This window comes from Apis laboriosa, unplaced genomic scaffold (genome assembly GCF_014066325.1).
Source record: "Apis laboriosa isolate Shangri-la unplaced genomic scaffold, ASM1406632v1 scaffold83_cov151, whole genome shotgun sequence".
NCBI lineage: Eukaryota > Metazoa > Arthropoda > Insecta > Hymenoptera > Apidae > Apis > Apis laboriosa.
Genome location: NW_025224581.1, coordinates 187,284 through 209,018, shown reverse-complemented (window position 1 = coordinate 209,018; position 21,735 = coordinate 187,284). Strand labels below are relative to the sequence as shown.

At 29.4% G+C, this 21,735-nt stretch overlaps 1 protein-coding gene and 2 long non-coding RNA genes across 4 annotated transcripts in view; 1 reads left to right on the top strand and 2 right to left on the bottom strand.

Moving 5' to 3' along the window:
- LOC122719544 (mastermind-like domain-containing protein 1) overlaps positions 1–21,735 on the top strand; it is a 185,068-nt gene that overhangs the window by 138,099 nt on the left and 25,234 nt on the right. The gene's annotated exons all lie outside the window — the stretch shown is intronic.
- Positions 1,423–7,524, bottom strand: LOC122719550. Its single transcript, XR_006347640.1, has 4 exons — positions 7,388–7,524; positions 4,685–4,840; positions 4,095–4,405; positions 1,423–3,798 (listed from the first exon to the last, which is right to left on the bottom strand). It is a non-coding gene; the product is annotated as an uncharacterized LOC122719550 (long non-coding RNA).
- LOC122719554 lies at positions 15,127–19,679 on the bottom strand. Its single transcript, XR_006347644.1, has 3 exons — positions 19,384–19,679; positions 19,037–19,318; positions 15,127–15,260 (listed from the first exon to the last, which is right to left on the bottom strand). It is a non-coding gene; the product is annotated as an uncharacterized LOC122719554 (long non-coding RNA).

The window sequence follows — 21,735 nt, the reverse complement described above, 5'->3', positions numbered from 1 at the left end:
CAAAATAATATTACAAATCATATAAAAGTTTGAAAATTGAAAAAGTATTCATCATAAGCGTATATAACGCAGTCGACGTCAAATACAATCTTTTCAACGATGAATTGGATTGGATTAGAAGATTCTTGGTCGAATTTTCATCTTCGTTCCTCTTCCCCTTTCTGTTTCACGTTTCTCTCGCTCGTGGTGCCGTCTATTTCGAGAATTTCGTGTCTTGACACAGCCGCTGAAAAGGTGGAATGAGCAATAGCGAAATGGAAGTCGCTCATCTCGATTTTCGCGACACGACATTCGGATGAGAATAACCATTCTTGATTCACGAACATTTTCTCTTCTTTTCTTCCCTTTCTATCTAAAATTTCTCGACATTTACAGAATTCAAACGACGTTGCATTGGTTATGAAAATCTAATAATCCTACGATTCTATGAACATATTTTCGTGAATTTGTTATGAAAATAATTTCGTTTATATTTCATCTTTATATTTCTTCGTGAATTTATTATAAATAATTAATACCAATTTCCTTCTCTGTATTAAACTTTATCGATCAATATGAATTTGATTTTTTGTTATGTCATAATTGAGCAATTAAATTTTAATAAGGTGCAAAATTAATCTTTAACTTCCATTCATTTTTATCAATTCTTCCATATTTAAGAATCATGAAATATTTCATAACAATTTGTTTGTATTAAATAAACCTAGAAAAAAAGATTGTCCACGTTATAATATATTTTTAATAAAATAATTTACAACACAAAGGAATATATCTTATACGTTAAAAGTACTGTAGAGATTTTAATAAAAACAGAATCACAGAGACTGGTACAACACAGGACCGCAAAAGGATTAATTCAAGAAAAGAAGAAGAAAAATCGATTCAAGACTCGGTAAGAAGTTCGATGTGAACTAGCAACGTAATTAAAGTCCCTTTTTCCATGGCTCAAATGTCCTTTAATATGCAAAACGAGTCAATTAGAATATCAAACGTGACCTCGAACGAGAGCACGCACTCCTGTACTAAAATAACGTGGACACACACATAAACACACATATACACACCATTTTACCGAGAATCGTTCCACCTTCCGCAATCGTAGCTTCTTTTGCAATCATTTTCGGATTTGTTCGAGTTCTCTATCGTGGAACATCAATAAAATTGTTCTCCTTCTGAACAATGCTCAAAGTTACGACTTCGATCGAAATAGTAAAGATTTATTTTATATATATATTTGTTTTATTCGAAAAAACAAATTTTTTTTTTATTTATCGTTTGCAATTTCATCAACCACTTGGTTATTATATACTCGGCTGAAAAAAATAAATTTAAATTTAATATTTTTTATTCGAATTTATCTTTTATCCTCTTAATTAATATGGTTCTTTTATTTTCTGTTTCAGGTATTACTACAGTCTTTTATTTTCTATTTTACGGGGGAACTGATAGTAAGGATCTGCCGTTTAGGTAAGATACTTACTTAACGAAATTAGAAAAATAGTTTAAAGTGATTATGCACGAATTGATAAATAATTATTTATACGAATTTTTATAATAAATATCTCAATGGAATCTGTAATACAAAGTTGGTAAACGCAAAAAATGTTGATTGAGGTTATAAATAATTTTAAGTTTGCGTTAAATGAAACGAGACAAAGACAGAGTGAAACAGTTCCATCTCTGTCACATCATCCTCTCTACTATCCAATTCTCTTTCATCTAACGAAAACTTAAATTGCTCATAATTTAATAAATAAGCTTCGATTACCTATATTTTTGTATACCTGTTTTTAGCCCCTAGAATCGATCCTCCAAATATATCTCGTTAATATAAATATTAATATTATTATAAAACACTGTATTGAAGTTCGAGAAGGATATTGCAGAAATAGTTCGTAAAAGTTTGACTAAAATGCGTTCAAAGCGATTCGAAGCTATGGCAGGGCTGATCAAACAAGAATGAGGTTGGTTAAATGCGAAAACGAAGTGCTCTCTGGAAGCTTTACGCCAAGCACGTACACGCGAGCTGCAATTTACATGCTTTTATGCGGTGCGAAGTTTACAACAAGCGCGTACACGTGCCACCGGCGGAAAAGTTTGCTGTTTTTCTTACAAACGCCCGTTCGAGAGGGATATCCGAATGGATAAATTACGTTGTCGCTTGGTCGCCCCGCGACGCGTGCCGTGCGTCTAGGGGAAAAAAAATTCCCCGCTCGAGTGTTCTTTTTTTTTCTAACCTTGTCATCGATACCAAGTTCGAAGCCAAGTTATCGAATTACTTTCTAGCTAGCGATGAATAAATGAACAAGCAAATAAAGTTTCGTTGAATAAAGTTTCATTCGTGGTCCATAAAGTTTTGTTTGTTTCTGCAATAATTAAAGGTAATAATAAAAATTACTAGCCACAATTACTTCGTCGAAACTTTCTTCTGATGAGATTCTTGAATGCTTCTATTTATTCCGGGAATTCCTCGCATACCGACGACTTTGAATGCAAACGTTTGAAAATTTATTTGCGAATAAAAGTAAGCGATAACGCTTACTTAGTCGATGTTAATTTTCTTTCTTTTCTTTTTTTTCAATTACATATTCATACAAACTATTGTATCATATTTTAATCTCTCATATTTCGTGCCAAATGTCGCAAGTCATTACAAATGACTCGTTTGTCTTCGCGTGTTTGATCGGCCGATTATGCTTTTACTTATATTGTTCGTGCTTGTGAACGGAAATTGTTGAGTTAAGCCTTTGAATATGGATATTTTTTGCCCGGGTGAGATTTAAAAAAAGATGTCTGGGATAAAAATCTGTATTATTATTAATGGATATATGTTCATTTTTGTAAGAATGATGTTTAAACTTAAAGGGGAAAAAAATATTTTTCATGAATTTTGATATCCAATATTTAAACTATAATATATAGTTTAAATAAACGTAGGCGTCAAATATATCACGACTTTAATAAAAATATTATCGATTGATTAACAGCTATTACAATTGATCGTATTTCATTAATCTTAATTAATAGCAGCCCATTTAAGGGGACAATACAGGATCCATAACTGTGCTAAATTTGTCCGTGATGAACCTAATTTCTCGTGGCATAAACGTCATTAATGGTATTATGTAATTTTACGTAATTACTCCCTCGTCTCTGGGATGCTAACTTCATAAATCTGCAGATCGTTAATCTTTAAAATTCCAAATCATATATTTCCTTTTCTTTCTTTTTTCCTTTTTTTTTTTTTTTTTTTTTTTAATCAAAAAAACAAACTGTCCATCATTGGCGGGAACTTTTATTCGGGACGACCTTGTAGAGAATTCCAAGAAGGAATTGGAGAATGAATGAAATGGAAGAACGATCGATCTCAATAGTTTCACAACGTTGACGGAAACAAAAAGGATTCGAAAAGAGGGATTCGAAAAGAAGGGGGCGTGGTTTGTAACAAGCAACGTGGAGGAGGAGGGGGATGACCGCGTTGGGTGGGGATGGGCGGAAAAGGGCGACGCAAGGTGGAAAAGAAGTTGCAGCGAAATAAATTATGCAAAATACTTTCCTTCGTTGGAATATGAAATCGTGCCGTGGAGTTCTCGTCACACGAGGCGAAAGAATTTACTTTGCGACGGTGAATCGGGATTTGTATAAAAAAAAAATAAATTCGATAGTGTCCCCGTCTGATATTGACAAATCGAGTTATCAACCGGCACGGGAACGTGAAAGATCGGTCGTATATCATGTAGCAGGTACTACTTGTTCGTTTTATTTACTTACTACTTCCTGTATACCTTGTATTTTATCCTGTAAATTATATTTAAAAAATTTTATTTCGTGTATATCGATAAATAAAAGAAATAAAAAATAAAATAAAAAGGACAAAAGAGGCAAAATTATAAGAAAATATTAGAGATATTGAAAATTAAAATAAAATTAAAATGTTAGACAGATGCATGGTTACTATTCGTTAATTGAATTAGAGAAAGACTAACTTTCACAAAATATTATATAGTTTGAAACGAGTTCATCGAGGTTTTGTAGTATTCTTTAGCCTGTCAGAACTTTTGAATACCACGGTGTGAGACAGAACTTTTATTTACTTTTGACGGGCGGAGGGTGAAGTTCCAGATTCCATCCCCGCCTCTTTCGATCGGCCGAGAAAATAAAACCTATTCGTCATCATACGTGTCATGATTTCCGTGGAGAGTTTCAATAAATGTTACTAAAGATATATTGTACTTTCTTTTTCTTTTCTTTTCTTTTCTTTTTTCACCGTACGATGCGTGCTTCCATTTAAACTTTATGGGCTTTGTAGAAACTCGGAATCGTAATTAAAACGTAACCTCGTAAAGATGAGAAATGTAACCATTTATAAAAGATAAAGACGTAAAATTATTGTTACGATAAATTACTGAAAACAAAAATAATGAATTATTATAAATTATCGAACATAAATTAAATCATTAAAAAATTTAAATGGATTTGGATTATTATGATAAAACTTATCTTATTAAATTCAGATTTCAGAACAAATTGAAATTATGAATAATACGAACAAAAACTTTCATATTATTTTTGTCTTGTATATATATTCCATTCTGTTCTGCAATTTGAAAGAATTGAAATAAAATAAATACGACATTTATTTATGAATAAACTAGGTCTAATAAAATGAAAAGAAACGACATACACAATGGGGGCGGGAAACATTTCAACGAAGAGTTACGTTCTCGTGTAACAGGGACTGATGGGAGAACGGTCAATCACAGGGAATATAAACGGATTACATGCCTCGAATGCATTTCTTTCATCTATTCTCACACTCCTTCCTCTTGGTTCTCTCCACCTGAAATAGGAATAACTGGTTATTTGGATGGATAATAATTAACACGAAACGATTATTCGCTTTTTGAATAAATCACAATTTTCTGACAATTGTTAAAACGAATCTTTGGATGTACAATACGATTGTATAATCTCATAATTGTTCGTTTGAATTTTATTTTTTTTATTTTTTTCAAAAATACGTCATTGCAAGAAAAACTCTACGTATATAATTTTCAAAAGAATATGTTAAAATCTTAAAATAAATTCATCTTTTGATTTTCCAAATTAATAAATATTGTATAAATTATAATAAATATAATAAATTTTGTTTTTTTATATTCTAGCAACAATATTTAAAACGTGATAATTTTATTCAGAAAATATATTGAAAATTGTTATTTTTCTTTTTTTAAAAAATTATAAATCTAAATTACAATAAGAACTTGCTTTATCCATTTGATTATTTTATAATTATAATTTTTTTATTCTTTCTTTTATCTCAATTTTATATAGTTCAATTTTTATCTCTTTATTCATTCTGACGTAAAACAAATTTTAAAGTCAACCAAACTTTTTTTTTATACAGTGAAAAAAACTTTCTCTCTTTCTGTTTCCCAGCATTTTCGTTGATATTTTTCTCTTTCCTTTTATTTTTATTTCCTGCTGATGCAATTTATTTATTAAAATATTTAAAATACAAATTAAATTAATCGCAAAATTCATGGAGAAACAAGCATTTCTACGAGCACCGTGGTGTTCTAGTATCGATCGCGTGTTTTTATCTAATTCTTGTTTCCGTTCTGGCGGTTTCCGTTTCGAAATTCTTTTCAAATTTTCCATCGTTTCGCGAGCAAACAAATTTTCTGACAAAGATGAATTGTTTTTACGTGTTTATTACTGCAATTGCAGAAATACAAGCGTGGTCTTCAATCTTGTTCCGCCCTTCCCTTCCCCATCTTTGTTTCACATTTTACATTATTTCGTTCCATTCGTTTCCGGTTTTATTATTTCTGTATTATACACAGGATGAATAAATGCATCAAAACGCGTTATTGTCATTGCTAATAATTTACGATGCGCTCAATCGAGCGTTACAATAAAATTATTAACGTTACATTAATAATCGTTATCGCGCTCCGCTAGACGTTTCATAAATTTTTTAATTTAATATTTCTATCCATAGCATCGATTATTACTCTTCTCTATTTCTTTTATTCTACATCTCTCCCACGTTCTTTTATTTCATGTCATATTTCCAATCCATGGCATTGATTATTCCTCTTTTTTTTATTCTATCTACAATAATTTTTTAAAAATTGTTAAGGAAGAAAAACATGAGATCGTTAAACGAGAAAAAAAGAAAGAAAAAAAGAAAGGAAGAATAAAAAATATCGAATTGATTTATTTCCAAGATTATCGCTGTTAAACAATTAACGGTCCTTCCTCGACTCGGTCGGTACTTTCGTTCGAAAGAAGAAATTGTCCCGAGGATAAAAATACGCTTGACATGGCACCGAGAAAATATTGCGGTATATGAAACGGAGACACTTTATCGCTACGATATATATCATTCTATTCACTTACTCGTGTGTTGCCTTTCAGAATGATAGTAAAGGAGAATATCGTATAGGGAGCGAGGAATCCGCACTATGAGATTTTTCGAATGAAATAAAAACCGACCTGTTTTATAAATGATCGGACACGCGAGCATTCTCAAGGGGCTCGAGCAAAAATGTACAAGCTGAAAAGTGTGGTAGGGATTTTTACTATACCGATGAAACGGTAGTAATTTTACAGCTTGAAACGTAGCGAGCAATGCGATAAAATGTATATTCTAAAAACGTTATTCCGTCTTGGAAATTAGACTCTTTGGAAATGCAAATTTAATTTGCGAGCTTGCAATAGAAAGCATTGTGTACAACTTAAACGTTGTTAAACTTTCTCTTTGGACAAAAACTTCTTTGTGTGTATACGCGTGTGTACTCGCGTAAATTAGTAAAAAGTTAAAAAAGAGTTACGAGGTTGTCGTTTACTCATACTTCTACCCGTTTTTATAAAAATACAACCGGGATTGTGGTAATATTAGCTTTGGAGGTTAATATTACAAGCCATAATTTCAATCTTATCGGTTTCCGATACGCGGCTGGTATGGAAATGTTGAAAAGTACATTGTAGCAAAATCACAGTGCAATATAATGTCCATCGTATCACAAAGTACACAAATACGACCCGGTACACAGGACAAAGTGAAATAATATATGGAATGCAAGTCGGATTACATTTGCATCTGTCATCCGAATATCTCCGTCCTCTCCATATATGTAGATGATGTTGTCACGATTCATCGGAAATTTGCCGTCAATCTGATTACAAATTTCAAACCAGTATTGAATTCCGTTCGATCCTGGTGTCATATTTGTGTGACAGTGCCAAGCAAGCATTGACCATTCGGTCTCTGTAGATTGGTGTATATATACACATGCGGTATAGCCCTACCCCCACTCCTCGTCATTGCTCTACAGTGTGTTCAACCTCACGTCTGGCCGGAGAAAAATTTCCTCCCTACCTAGTCGGTTGCAACTGAAATTGTTGCTGATGCTTTTTCATGGAGGATAACTCGACGAATGTCTTCACGACGATCGTAAAAATAACTTTATCGCGAATACAAGAGTCTATTTAATGTTGGACGAGTGTAATCCTATTCGTGAAACGCCGTCTGTATACGTATCGTTCGTGTGCACATACGAAACTGAATTCTCCGCACGCGCACTTGAATAGTGTATCATATAAATACACGCGCGCGTATAGAAATGGAGTGGGGATAGAAGGGAGGGGACAGAGAGAGAGAGAAGGAGAAGGGAGAGAGAACGTTTACATGAACACGCGTAAACGTATGCACTCAGAGATGCTAGCGTATGCGTGTAGATGTAGCTGCATACGGTACACATTACGAGGAGTATCCATGGAGTGGAGATCGTTCTCCTCGCGTTGCCATTCCCCACTCTTCGGTGTAACCTCTTCCACTGCTTGCTCCCGCCTTATTTATCACAGTAATTCTCAATAAACTACTCGCTTCCCTTGTCTCTTGCTTACTCATGAAGTAATAAAGTGAATTTACTCCAATCTACAACCTCTTTCATCGAATAGTTCTCGTTTTATATCGTTGCATTCGATGTGTTTTTCTCTGTTTTTGGTTTCCCTTTTCCTTTGTCAATTTGTTTTTTTTTTAAATACTTTTTATCTTTTTTTTTCGTTTTTTTTCATTGTTTATTCGTCGAGCATTGTAAATCGATCGAAATGTTGTTTTGTTTGTAACTTCGATATTCGAAAACTTCAAATTTATTGGAAATTTTACAAGTTTGTTAATTTCTGAAAAGAATTGTCGAATTAAATTTTTTTTTTTTGATATAATTCAGTTTCTTAAGTTCGATAATTTATTTCACTATTTCTTTATGAATTTGAAAATTATAAATAAAGAAAAATTGTTAAAGAAAAATTTAACGATTAGTTTTTTTTTATTTAAACAAAAAAGTTTGAATAATTCATTGCAAAGAATATAAAAAGCAATAAATCGATATTCTAATAATTTTTTATATTTACTAGTATTATACAGAAAGAGTCATTTAATTTAGTCATCTAAATTTACTTTTAAATTATACAATTGTTATTTATGACATTTTCGTGTGCAATAAATATTTTACAAGTAAATTCAAATGGCAGAGTTAAATTATTTACCGTGTATAGCTTTCAAAATGTATTATGGGAAATAGGAAAATACATGGTAATTTTTAAGAGACGTATTCAAAGTTTTCAAATAAATCAGAGTTTTTGGAGTATCGAAGTTTCGTTCAAGTATAAGTTTATGAACACTGAATATTGTGAAACTTTTTATATGACTAGGGAGAAGCAAAAATCTTGATTTTTATAAAATAGAAATTGTTTCAGTATTTTCATTTTGGTTTATTGATATCAATTGTTTCATTTTTGATATTTTTTTCGTTAATAAATATTTCGACAATGAATAATATAAGTTAATTTGATAAGCTGACTCGTTAACGGATATAAACTAATTAGGCAATAAATATAAACTTGGCAATAATGTCAGTCGTAACAGTTTTGCCAAGTAATCTCCGTGAACGTGGTCGTTAATTTTTACGATCGAATATCTCACTGTACAATGTGTATGAGCTAATGATATTTATATAAAATTGTTATGTTTCTTTCATCTTTTGTTTTTATCATAATATGAATAAAACGAACTGAAAATAAAGTTGTATGAAAAATAGAAAAAAAGAACAAACCTATCCAATAATTCGATGAATTTCGTATTCATTAGAGGAAGAATGAATCATTCACATTGGAAGATTCTTCTGACGTTATTCAGCCTTCGTGATTTTCACTAAAAAAAAAAAAAAGATGATAGTAAAACGAGTGGATATTTTAAGTTGTAATAGTTCTAAATACATTGAATTACGAATTATTTGCGTTCGTATTATCAATGATATTTCGTTAGGGATTGTCATGTACAATACATCAATATGGACGAGAAAATGATCTGTTGCTGGTGAATCATAAATATATCCATAAGGTTAAATGACGAGGACGAATAAATGACTGAAGTAATAAAAACTTGCACAGGAACACAGGACACTAAAATCAAATAATTTATTATAAATAAAAACAATGAATTATAGACAAGACAAACAAAATTATAATTTAACACAAAATGCACAATACACCAATGCTTCAAGTAGAATGAGTTAAAGAAATTAACCTAACCTTCGAGAATGGAATATTGATATATACAATAAGACACAAACAATTATTTTCAATAAAAAACTCATTTATGCGGTTAAACATATTTCGAAAATACAATTTTAATAGTTTAAACTTAGATTTTAAAACTTTCTTGTATAATGATTTAGTAATCAATAATATTAATAAATTCACGTATTATGAGTTATAGGTTATGAACTTCACTTTTAGAATTTTATATGAAATAAGATAATCAGATCACTAAAATTTTATTAATAAAATTTCATTTTCACCTTATTATCAAATATTACACAAGAAAATTTATTAATATCAATCACAATCTAATAATAATAATCACTAATAATAGTTCAATCATACAAGACGTCACTGTAAATTTTTTCCGTTACAGCCTTGTTTTCTTTGAATCGTTTACTCGTTTCTGATTACTTGAAAAATTTGTTCAGATTTTAATTTTAATTTTCATATATCGTAACACACGAATCTATGATATAGAGGGTTAACGATAATCTTCTTCCACGAACGATCTCGGATTATCACAAAGCGATGTGAAGAGGAAAATGAAAGCGTCGAAGGCCCTTTAAATTTTCATTATCGATATTCGATAACGGAGTGTACTGTGATACGTGACTATCCAGATAATTCCATCGTTTAAAATTCTTTCTCTAACGAATAATTAATTACACTATCGATATTATTATTCGAATTCAAAATAGTAAATAATGTTATTTGCGTTTAAATTTGAAATAGCTCGACAAAAATAAATAAAGGTTTTAGCATTTTTATTTGAAAATTATCGAACTTCTGCCATGTTTGAAACGTACAATATTTTTCTAACTTTTAAAATTATTCTTTCGTGCCGCAACTCTAACATACATATACACATCTGAACTTTTAAAATTTTTAATATTTTCAACGTATAACAGGTTAAATGGATATCATTTCCGCTCAGTTGAATTTCAATTTAAATCTCTTTGTTATTTTACAGTACCACTTTCTGTTTGTAAAAAACGAAAATAATATTTCATTACATTTTGTTAATTCAATATTATTTTTCGTGATAAATTTCTATTTGTAAAAAAAAAAAAAAAAAAAATTAACATTTTATTACATTTTGTTAACTCAATACTTTTTTTAATAATAAATAATATAATATAATTTATGGAAATTATCGAATAATGTAAAACATAAAATGTAAATATGATAATATTAATTTTACGATACTTATGATATTTCGCTTACTATCTAAATTACGTGAAATCTGACAAAGCGTTTTCAGTTAATTGTGATTGTAGAAGTAAGTGGGAAGTTAGAGCAAATTACGTCAGCTAATTCGATAATAATGCATTTTCGTAAATCACAAAGCTAATATGCGTCAGAAGATATATTCATCATTGATGTCGGATGGAATGCGATCATTGGTATTGTTATTAAGCTTCACAGATGAACACGTTAACGTGGTTCTAATGCGAAATGAGTCACGGAGAAACAAATATCGATACGATCTATGATAACATATGACATTTGTAGTTGAGCATGCTTGTGCAGTATGTGTATATGTAGGCAACTTGGTCGATAACAAACATGCACATCAACCGTCGATAAAGCAGATTTAAATTGCATTTATTTTTTACTACATTCCTTTTTATCGAATAACTTTTTCAAATAAAATTAAAATAAAGTTGAAATTGCTACAATATTTGAAATTATTCAGCGAACGATGGATCTGAAACTCGTAACAATTTAATTAATGTTAATTTATCGTAATGGAAATTATACGAATGTAATTTTTATTTTAAATAAAATATTCGATATACGCAGTACTACAAGCAAAGCTACGCGAATTATATGAAAATTATCGTTGCCTCTACGCGTACAAAGAGAAATGATTTTATGATCGCCAGACGTATTCAGCAGCTCGTTGCTGAAACGTAGCAATAACCGAGAGTGGTGAATTTTCATTTACTCGGTATCGTTACTTCCATTTCTGTATGCAGCGGGAATCATTTTGAATAGAAAGTGAACAAAGCAAGCTCTGTGGTCCGTTTATCGCGTTTTATATGATTTTTAAATTGTTGTCCGAGCACACGTGTTTATGTGTAGGATCCAATAACATTTGTATTTTGGGGATAAATATTTCTCTTTGATATATCGAAGTGAAAATATGATGATAAAAATGATATTAAATCTCTGCGTGAATTACTTTCTTCAATAAATTGAAACAAATGTCGAATATTTTTCAAGAGCTTAAGGCAAAGCTTAATCGGAACGACCTATAAATAATCGTAGTCGAGTTTTACCATTATTCAGCATATTTTATTAATGTCTCCTTTTCTAAGGCATTTTTAATTAATCACGCGACGATAAGGCGAACAGCAGCGTTTCGTAATTCAAAGCTAATTTAATTTTGAATCATTATCATTGCTATATTATGAAAAATATTCATGAACAATTACTATCTTTCATAAAATTTCAATTAACCAAAAAATTATATATGAAGTTAATAATTAATTATATTTTTAATCGAAATGGTAGAAATTTAATTAACGATTTTGATTCTGCTTTAATTTTCGATTATTATCTTTTTGTTGTATTGAGAATTTCCATTCATTAATTCGTTCTTTCACTCTATTATTTGAGGAGAAAATATATTCCGGCAATTTACACATTTGTTCTAAAAGATATTCGTTGAAATAATAATTGATACAATAAAGTTATACACGAATATTCCGGATCGGAAACACGATAGTGAGTCAATTTATCAGTCTTCGTTGTTAATTAAATTTTATCATCGTTCGTTATCGGTGCTAATTGAACTCCTCTGTTAGCGTGCAATGGTAATTTTCTAAAATTTAATCTGGTATATGGAATATTCAGGTATTATTTACATAAATCGAGGTTCGCTTCGTGTATTGATTTTTATAAAGTTTGAATGCATTGCTTAATGGAAATCACATTGATAGAACGCCGCCGGTGTAAAAAAATATGTTGCAAAAACGTAGCGAGAGGATTTTCGAGAAATTGAACTTCAACTTCGAAATCAAACGGCAATGAAATTAAAGCTTGAAATTAAATCTCGTCGAATTCGAGTACATTTATAAATTAAATGAGTTAAAAAGTATATTCATGGCAAAGTTCATGCGATAAATAAATTAAAATATTATATCAATTATTGAATTAAAATATTATATTCGTTGGTGCAGAGAGCAGGAAGATAATGAAAAGGAGAAAGAAAAAGAAAAATAGATTAAAATCTTCGTTTGCTAAAGTAACAAAGAATTTTATATATTTATATATATATATTTTTTTTTTCTATTCATCTAACTATCTTAACGTTTATTTGCATTCCAATTTCAACGGAGAAATACTTTGTACAAGTTGTAACGTAATGAAGATAATTAAAATACAATGTAAACCCCGACGCGTATCGAATTATGCAAACGTGCAAGAGTGTGCTTATTCAGAAACAAAACACGCCAGCTCGTACAATGCATTATTATTTGGAATTTACGACGGTACTCATGAGAACGATGGAAAAGGATGGAGTCGTATTCCTCTACACTTGTTATCTTATCGTGATCTCTAAAGGGTTCGAGTTCGGATGGTGATCAAACATTGAAACAGGTCGAAATCGAATTTCATCTAAGAAATTTATTAAAATTTAATTTTAATCGTATTAGTCATTGTTTATTTTTATTTAACGTTTTGTAATATAGTATTTTAATATAATTATTAAAAAATAATACTTGTATAAATGAAAAGATAATTTGATGAAATATAGCGATGGAACGAAATGAGAATCACTGATACGAGCAGGTTGACTACCCCCCGCCCACCGCTACTCCTCTTTCCCCCCTGATTTCATGTTGGAGCAAAGCTCATGTTACACGATGCAGACTATCTTCCGGCCAATCGATACGTACTTAATTAATTAACCCTTTCGTATATCACATATTATTACTAATTGTAAATCCAACGAAATATATTTGTTCCAGTTGCTAACGAATCGTGTTAATAAGTATTTTGTAATGGCATCGTTTGTTGAAAATGAGAGAGAAAAAATAGACGCATGTACATGAATATTTTTAATTAAAAGTAATTTACGTTATGAAATTTGTTCCTAGAAGTTGGTAGAATAATATTAAAATTGGCGATGTTGTTAAAAATTACAAAATGTGAATAATGAATAAAATGAAAGAGAGGAATTGTATTAAAATTATTAATGTGAAATATTCAATTTCATTCCTTTCTTTCTATAATAATTTTTTATTCTATTTAATATTAAATAGAATTTATTTGCTTAAAATTAATTCAATTTTTAATTAAATTTTATCTTCTCTAAATATAAATATTTTTAAAAAATATTCCTGTATTTAGAAAGATTTTTTTTTTTTTTTTCAATTGAAAAACAAATGGATAAGTGCACGAAGGATATTAAACGGAATTCAAGTTAGTGTTCCACGTAAGAACGTTCAATTTTTCAAAAGTTCCGATTCACTTTGTTTGAATGAAGCCAACTGAATGCAGGTAAGATTACATTCTTAAAGTAATTTAAAGTTCGTGCCAAGTTTCTGAGGTTCTCGTTGTTAAACAGCATTAACTCGGTATTGGAGTTGATTTTACGTAAAAAAAAAAAAAAAAAAAAAAAAAAAAAAGAAAAAAGAAAGAAAAAAAAAGAAAAAGAAATACAAAGAAAAAATATGTGTATCTATAGAATTAAAAGAGCTGAGATTCACTGGTAAATCTTGCTTATGTTTTTTTTGTTTTTCTGTTTGGGCCAAGAGAACCCCGGTTGGTTGTTTGTTCTCTCTGTTGGAAACCAACCACTTACGAGTCACTTTCTTAATTAACCCTTATCATTACAAATGGTACCTACAACATACATTATATTCTAGAAAACCTATTTCTTATTTATACATATATATACATATATACGTATAATGTACACATATGTTATGTATATATATATATATATATATATATATATATTGTACTTGGCGTATAATTACGCTAAATTATGACAAAACTATGTTTTCAACAAAATTTCCGATGATAATTTCTATGTAAAATAGTTAGAAGTATTGTATTGCGAGTTTATAGAAAGCTTTTATAAAAATGTATAATGTTATTATCAACTTACACGCATTAAATTGTCATGAATTATGTGAATTTGTTGAAAGCATTTGAGAAGTAAAATTCTTGAAATATATATATTATGACATATGAATAATTTATTTGGTTTGTTCCGACCTGACTTCTCTCTATGAATTGAATATAAGAGAAATATCTTGTACTGACATATTCATTTAGATTATAAAATTTCTAACCTAGAAAGTTGAATTATTTGAAATTATTTGAAAAAATGTAACATGGATTTTAATGAGAAAAAAAAATGTAATAAAAATTTCTATTCTTACTTGATACACTATCGAAAGAATGAAACTTTTTCCACCATACTGGAGATTGTAATATTTATAATTGGACATTAGACAGGTATGGGAATCGTCCGTTTACAGTGGCTTGTAAAAGTTCGAATGAGGTCGTGGTTAGTATACATATACTTATTAACGTCCCGTAGAACCTTATTCGGGTCACTTCGTGACGCTTCGTAACCCTTCGTGTGTCACTTGTATTTTGTGGTTATTCGGTGGGTGAGCCAGACTTTCCTGTTAAAATAATAATAATTAGAATCATACATTCTTGAAATTTCGTATATCAAGAATTATTTCGTAAAATTTTGTTTAAATATTCTTTTTTTTTGTTAACTAATTATTTTTCATAAATTATATAATGTTAAAAAAAATAAAATAAATACAAAAATAAATACAATGTTATTTACTATTTTTATAATTCATTTTTCAAACAATTTTAAAGTTTATTTCTATTCACTTTTATGTAAATTAATTAAAGTTTTTCTTACTTGATAAATTAAAAAATAATTAAAGGAAAATAATCAATGCTGCAGTTGTCAATTACAGCAAATTACAAAATTCCTTTGTGGTCGTTAAATTATTTTCATAAAATTGGTTACGCAAATGAAATAAGTTGCAACAGAATGAAGAGATTATTAAGTTTAAAATAATTAACGGAACAATGGATGTCAAATTGTTACATAGAGACAAAGTCTGCATTATCTACAATTTTCACTGTTTGCTCTGATGATAATAAAATAGGAATTGTTTATTCTCCTAGCTTTGAAAATTTAATTAATAATTCATCATAATTTGTTATATTTATTTAAATACAATCAAAATTCGTAAAATTATTTCATTCTTTATAAAAGAAATTTTACTAGAAAAAACTATTAAATTACTTTCAAACAAATGGCACTGTCTTTCGGTGAACTTTTCTTATGTGCATTAAAGACCCTATTTCATTCTGTTGAATTTTAACAAGCTTTGAATAAGTTTTGAGATTATTTAAATGAAATTTCAATGAAGTCGGAGGGAAGGGGAAAATATTGGATTTAAAGATAATTATAAAGAGGAGAACGGAGAGTAAGTTATTGATCCAAGGAGGGAGACGGTGCATTTATGAAATTGCATTTATGAAACAGATAATATTTTATAATTAAGGGCATCAATTTCTAGGCCACACCCACACATAATGCCGTGGCTCAAGTATCATTGTTATTCTCATGAATTTAAATAACTTTTTAATAATTTTATCCGTGATCACGGGAATAAGTGCTGTTCAAACATAAAAGCTTATAACTAGAATTTTCAAAAGTCCTAGAGTCATTGAAAATTATAGGATTGAATCAGAACGAATTTATTTTATTGCTGAAAATTTTGTATCAGCAAAATTGAATTTCAAAGTATTATTGCTTCCATTTAATTTTCTCTCTCTATATTTTTTTTTTTTTTTTTTACTTTACTTTAGTTTTTAGTTCAAAATTTCAAATATATACATAATTACATCAAGTATAATTTTTTTGAATATAATATAGAATATAATAGAATTCGAATAAAAGGCACGAAACTGATTATAGTACGCGTAATATATGTATATTTATCCTGCGATGCTAGAATATTATGAAAGGAGGAGACATCTGGCGGGGAATGAAAGTACACTAATAGAGGGGACGGATACCATTAATAATTACTTTTAATGAATTTAGTTTACGAAACGCGAATGAAAATTTCTATTTTTCAATACGCTACGAATGGAATCCAAATAATTATTTAATCGAATTAAAATAAAAAAGCAAAATTGAAAAATGATTTAACAACGGGCAAAATTTGAATTTATCATTTGACCAATGCATCCATATTTATATCGGGTACTTTTATCGAGGAACTTACTCGTTCGAGAATACCAGGGAAATTAATTCAATTTAGTTGCCGTACAAAAGAATAATGGACTGCGATTTAAATGGTATTGTAAACCTTGTGCTGGAAAAAAAAATATTGCGCACAAACTTCAATGAGTCATCGTTTTAATAATAGCGAACAATCAGTTCGTATGATGATTTTAAGATAATATTATTTTTTGAACTTATAAATATTTTTTCTTTTTTTCGAAAAAAAAAAATTAAAATCTTCATCGTTTTTATGTTCATAAATAATTACACGAGACGAAATAAAAGTTATGTTTCTTATCAATCGTATATTATCTATATTTTTATGATAATTATTTTTTTATATTTTTTTAACGTGAAAGAAAATATATTTTTAATGTATTTTATTTTTAATTGAACAAATATATATTCTCTTATCGAAGTTTCTTACGCGTTATTAATTTTTATAAAACGAAATACGATAGATATGATGATTTTATAAAACGAATATTATATATTATTGTTAAAAAATGTAATTTCAGAGAAAATTCAATATAGTCCACGAAATATTGCTGGAAATATTTCTCGTCCATTGAAAAGGTATTACTTGTATATCGTGTTAGTTCTTTTTCCACCGTACGAATTACGAGTTCTTGATTTTTCGAGAAGAGAAGTTTTCCTGCAGTATTATTAAGTACTAAAGTGCGGCTTCTATATCGATAAAAGACTTAACTTCACGATACCCATACATAAAACACGATATTCAAGAAAGATTTCGAAAAAACGAGAAAAGGATGAAAGATTCGCGTTTTGAATATAATCGAATGCAAACAAATCTATTGCTATTCTTATTACCTTTTAAATTTGAAATTCGAAAATAAAAAAAAGAAAAAAAAAGAACAAGAAATATTACGAATATTAAGAATATTTTCTCGAATAAAATCAATCATAGCAATGATAAAACAATCATTGAATTTTTGCTTATATTCAATACTTAGTAGTAAAAAAAATATGACTTTATCATGAAAATATATAGGGAAACCAATAACGACAGTAATAATTGCGACGTTAAAAAATAAATAACAATAAATAGAAAAAAAAAAATAACATACGTCACTTTTTAAATTGAACGACTCGATTGATTATGGTTATTATACTTTGTATAATAAAACACAATGTTACCGAGCGAGCAAACTGACGTATCAGTTATTAAAAGTTTAATCATTTCTATTTCAAGGTACAGGCCGAACGACAAGTTGGTAGATATGGAAGAGAGAGTACAGTCAATGGGAAAAGTTTCGCGTTTCGCATACTGGATCAATGCAGTTTCGCCTGAGCTCGTTGGTTTACGTAATATTAAAACTATTTCGGAATTTCGTTTCGCGTAATAACATAGTAACGTTGAGAATAGAATGTACCGATCGGATACTGTTTTCAAATTTACTGTACTTTATTGCGGTTACACGAGAATAAAAGCATTTTTAAAAATATATATCGCAAGAGAAAAAGCTCGCGGCTAGATTTTCGTGCGACGATATTTTTGTTTTTTTTTTTTTTTTTTGGTTTTTTTTTCCCCATCGCGCTCAGCCTTTCTTTTGTCCCCGGTCGATATTTTAATTAAACAAAATGGAATTAAATAACGTTTCGTATTAAGGAAAATTCTACATCGTTGGATATTTTTATGCGCGACATAATTAAATTAAATGGAAGGAAATAAATAATGGTAAATAATATGAAATAATAATGATAAATGCAATTCCCTTTAATTTGATTAATTCTTTTCGTTTTTCATCACGCTATTTTTCGAAATATGAAAACAATTTTTAATCCTTTTTTTACGCGATATAACCGTGGAAAGGGGGAAGCAAATAGTGAAAGAGGACAATTATATTGTTTTCTCGGATGATTAAAAATGAAAACCGTTGCGATGAAACGATAATTGACCAATTAAAATCAGTCACAATGCACTCGTTTTTACGCATTTTATTTACCGGTGCGATGTATTAACTCTTTATGGTGGTCATAAATCATGAACTATCCACGAGCAACACGGTTCACCTGGTCGCATCATGTTAATTTTAGTGGCTATCGATCAGAAAGCTTACAAGCGTACCAGACTTTTACCTCTATATACCGACTATGTGATTTCTAATTATTACTTACATGCATTCATAATACCGATACGAATTCCACGAAGGTAAAATGCATTTCACCGAAATTGATACCGTTAATTAAATTGTCGAAGTAGCATAAATCGACAATCTTTTAGAAAATTAATTAGATTTCATTTGAAACAAGATTAATTTGCAATAGGATAACTGGATTTGAGTTTCTTAGTACTCGTAGTATCTTTTTTAGCATCTTAAAAGCATCTCCAAATACTTTTATTGGTCGAAGAAGAAACGTAATCGATAATTAAAAGGATATTTCCAAATCGAAGTAAAACTGAAAAAGAAAGAAATTTATATAATCACGAATTCTATTTTTCATATAATATATATTATACTTACCGTAAAAATGAATGTTCCTTCAATTCGATATTACGTATACGATATATTACGTATTATTATTTCGTTTAGAAAATTTCTAAAAAAAGATAGTGATTAAGAATACGATGAAATCACACAATTTTAATTTTGCGTTGGTTAATATTAACGTTTCCAAGCGCGTGTCGATCCATTCGTCAACGTTTACACGGCCACAATGAGAAGCAATACTTGTTACAAGGCCATCGCTACAAACAGTGGTGCCTCGATTGTTGCAAAAACAAAAATACACAAAATCTCGAGATTAGTCAGCAGATATATTTGTGTATATTCATTTGCCATATTCGAATCCTTCGACTTCTACGAACGAATAATAATAACACGTCGTGTTTGCTATTCCGTATTTGTTTTTCTTTAATATATAACGTACGTATATCGTATAATTTTTGTAATTGATAAGATTTATTCACATTTCTAATTGTACAACATTATGGTTTATCTTTTCGTCATTAATAATAATGATAATTAAAACTCTGTGAAAAAAAAATAAATGATGATTTAATAAAATTATTTGTTTGAAAATTAAATTAATTATTTATTTAATTCTTACGAATTTTTCATTGAATTATATATTTAAATCATAAAGATCTTAATAAATTACATATCGATTCGCGAAAAATAAGCTTTTGATGTTTGAAATTGAAAATAGAAATAATTAAATAAAAAAACAAATTTACCTAAGTAATTTTACTACTACTTAAATAATTCAATTAACTCATAATAAATTTATATCAAGTACAGCGAAATCAATATTTGCAACATAATTAACTTATTTTTTTTATATAATCAAATGATCTGATTATCAGATTATAACAGACGTGTACAATGAAAATATTGTGCAACTATCATCATTAGCAAACAAGATCCGTTCAATGGTATCGAGCAAGAGTGGTGAAAACAATTATAGTTATTAATAATAATCGCGAACGTAATTATCCCTTTCGAGAGTATAACGTAATAACGTTATTTGTATATACGAAAATTAATAACGTTCCCATTAAATTTCCTTTATTTGTCTATTTAATTATATAACGAAGTTATATTCGAAGAGAAAATTGAAAGGAAGATTTTATCATTATATCCCCTATATTGTTTCGTCAAAAAGAGATAAATTTTATTCTCCCTTGTCGAAGAATCGTGTTTTTCTCGTACTCGCCCGTTTAATCAATATATTTGTTTATTCGAGTTGCGCGTACGCAAATGCACAGCATGTTGGTACACACGTTGTATCGATCGTATTAATATAATGCTTTAATTATTAATATTAGATAATAACATGCAAATTCTGGATACGTGTACATACGTATCTGGGTGCATGGATAAACAAATCATTTAAGCTCTGTATCGGTCATGCACTGTTAAAAAGTTGTTTGATATGCAAACGTGTATTGCTTGTATAACAAATATATTCGAAAAAACTGACTGTTCCAGCTTTTTCCATGAGTTTTGACGTGTCGCGCAAAACGCAACTACCTTGGAATTCATATTCATGTTTCAATTCTTTGTCTTCTCGTCTGTTTGATCGTCGAAATGATTTCATTCTTTTTTTCTTCTTTTTTTTTTGTGGTCAGCCATTTCACCGTGCCGTACGAATAACGCATTTATATCAAAATGGAGGATAAAATTATTTTTACGCGTTTAACAATATTGAGGTTAAATTATTACTTCGATAATTAACAATAATATTAATATACATATACGTTCTAAGGTACCTAAAGTAATTACGGTACCATAATAATTATTAATATTAATAATATCGTTTATTAATATATAATTAATATGTAATAATAATAACTAATTCTAATGAACCTATCGATTCCCCTCCCTCCTCATTGATTTTAATGAGGCTGAAATACGTTTTATAAAGGATATTTTCAACAATTTTATTCTTTATTGTAACTGACTGAGTTTTTTTCTTCTTTTTTTTTTTAAATTATTAAAATATTTTATGAATCTAATTGTGTTATCTCTTCTAATTGTAAGAAAGTCCAATTTGTGTATTTCGATCGATGTTAGAAGAGGTAAAGGACCGAAAATAAAACATTTTATCGAATAATCTCGTAATGACGCAGGAACAACGTGTTTCACAACCGCATGAAGTAGTTGCATGGGTGGCCGGCACAAAAGGCAGAGAAAATAAGCTTGCCGGGTTTACGATCACGGTGTGGGGATTAGGATGGCAACAGATGTCTAGCAAACGTACATCTCGTTTAAACGATAACTTAATTGTCTATTATTTAACGGAAGGAGGGAAGAGAGAAAGAGAGAGAAAGAGAGAGAGGAGAGGGGAAAAAAAAGCAATCGATATCGTTGATA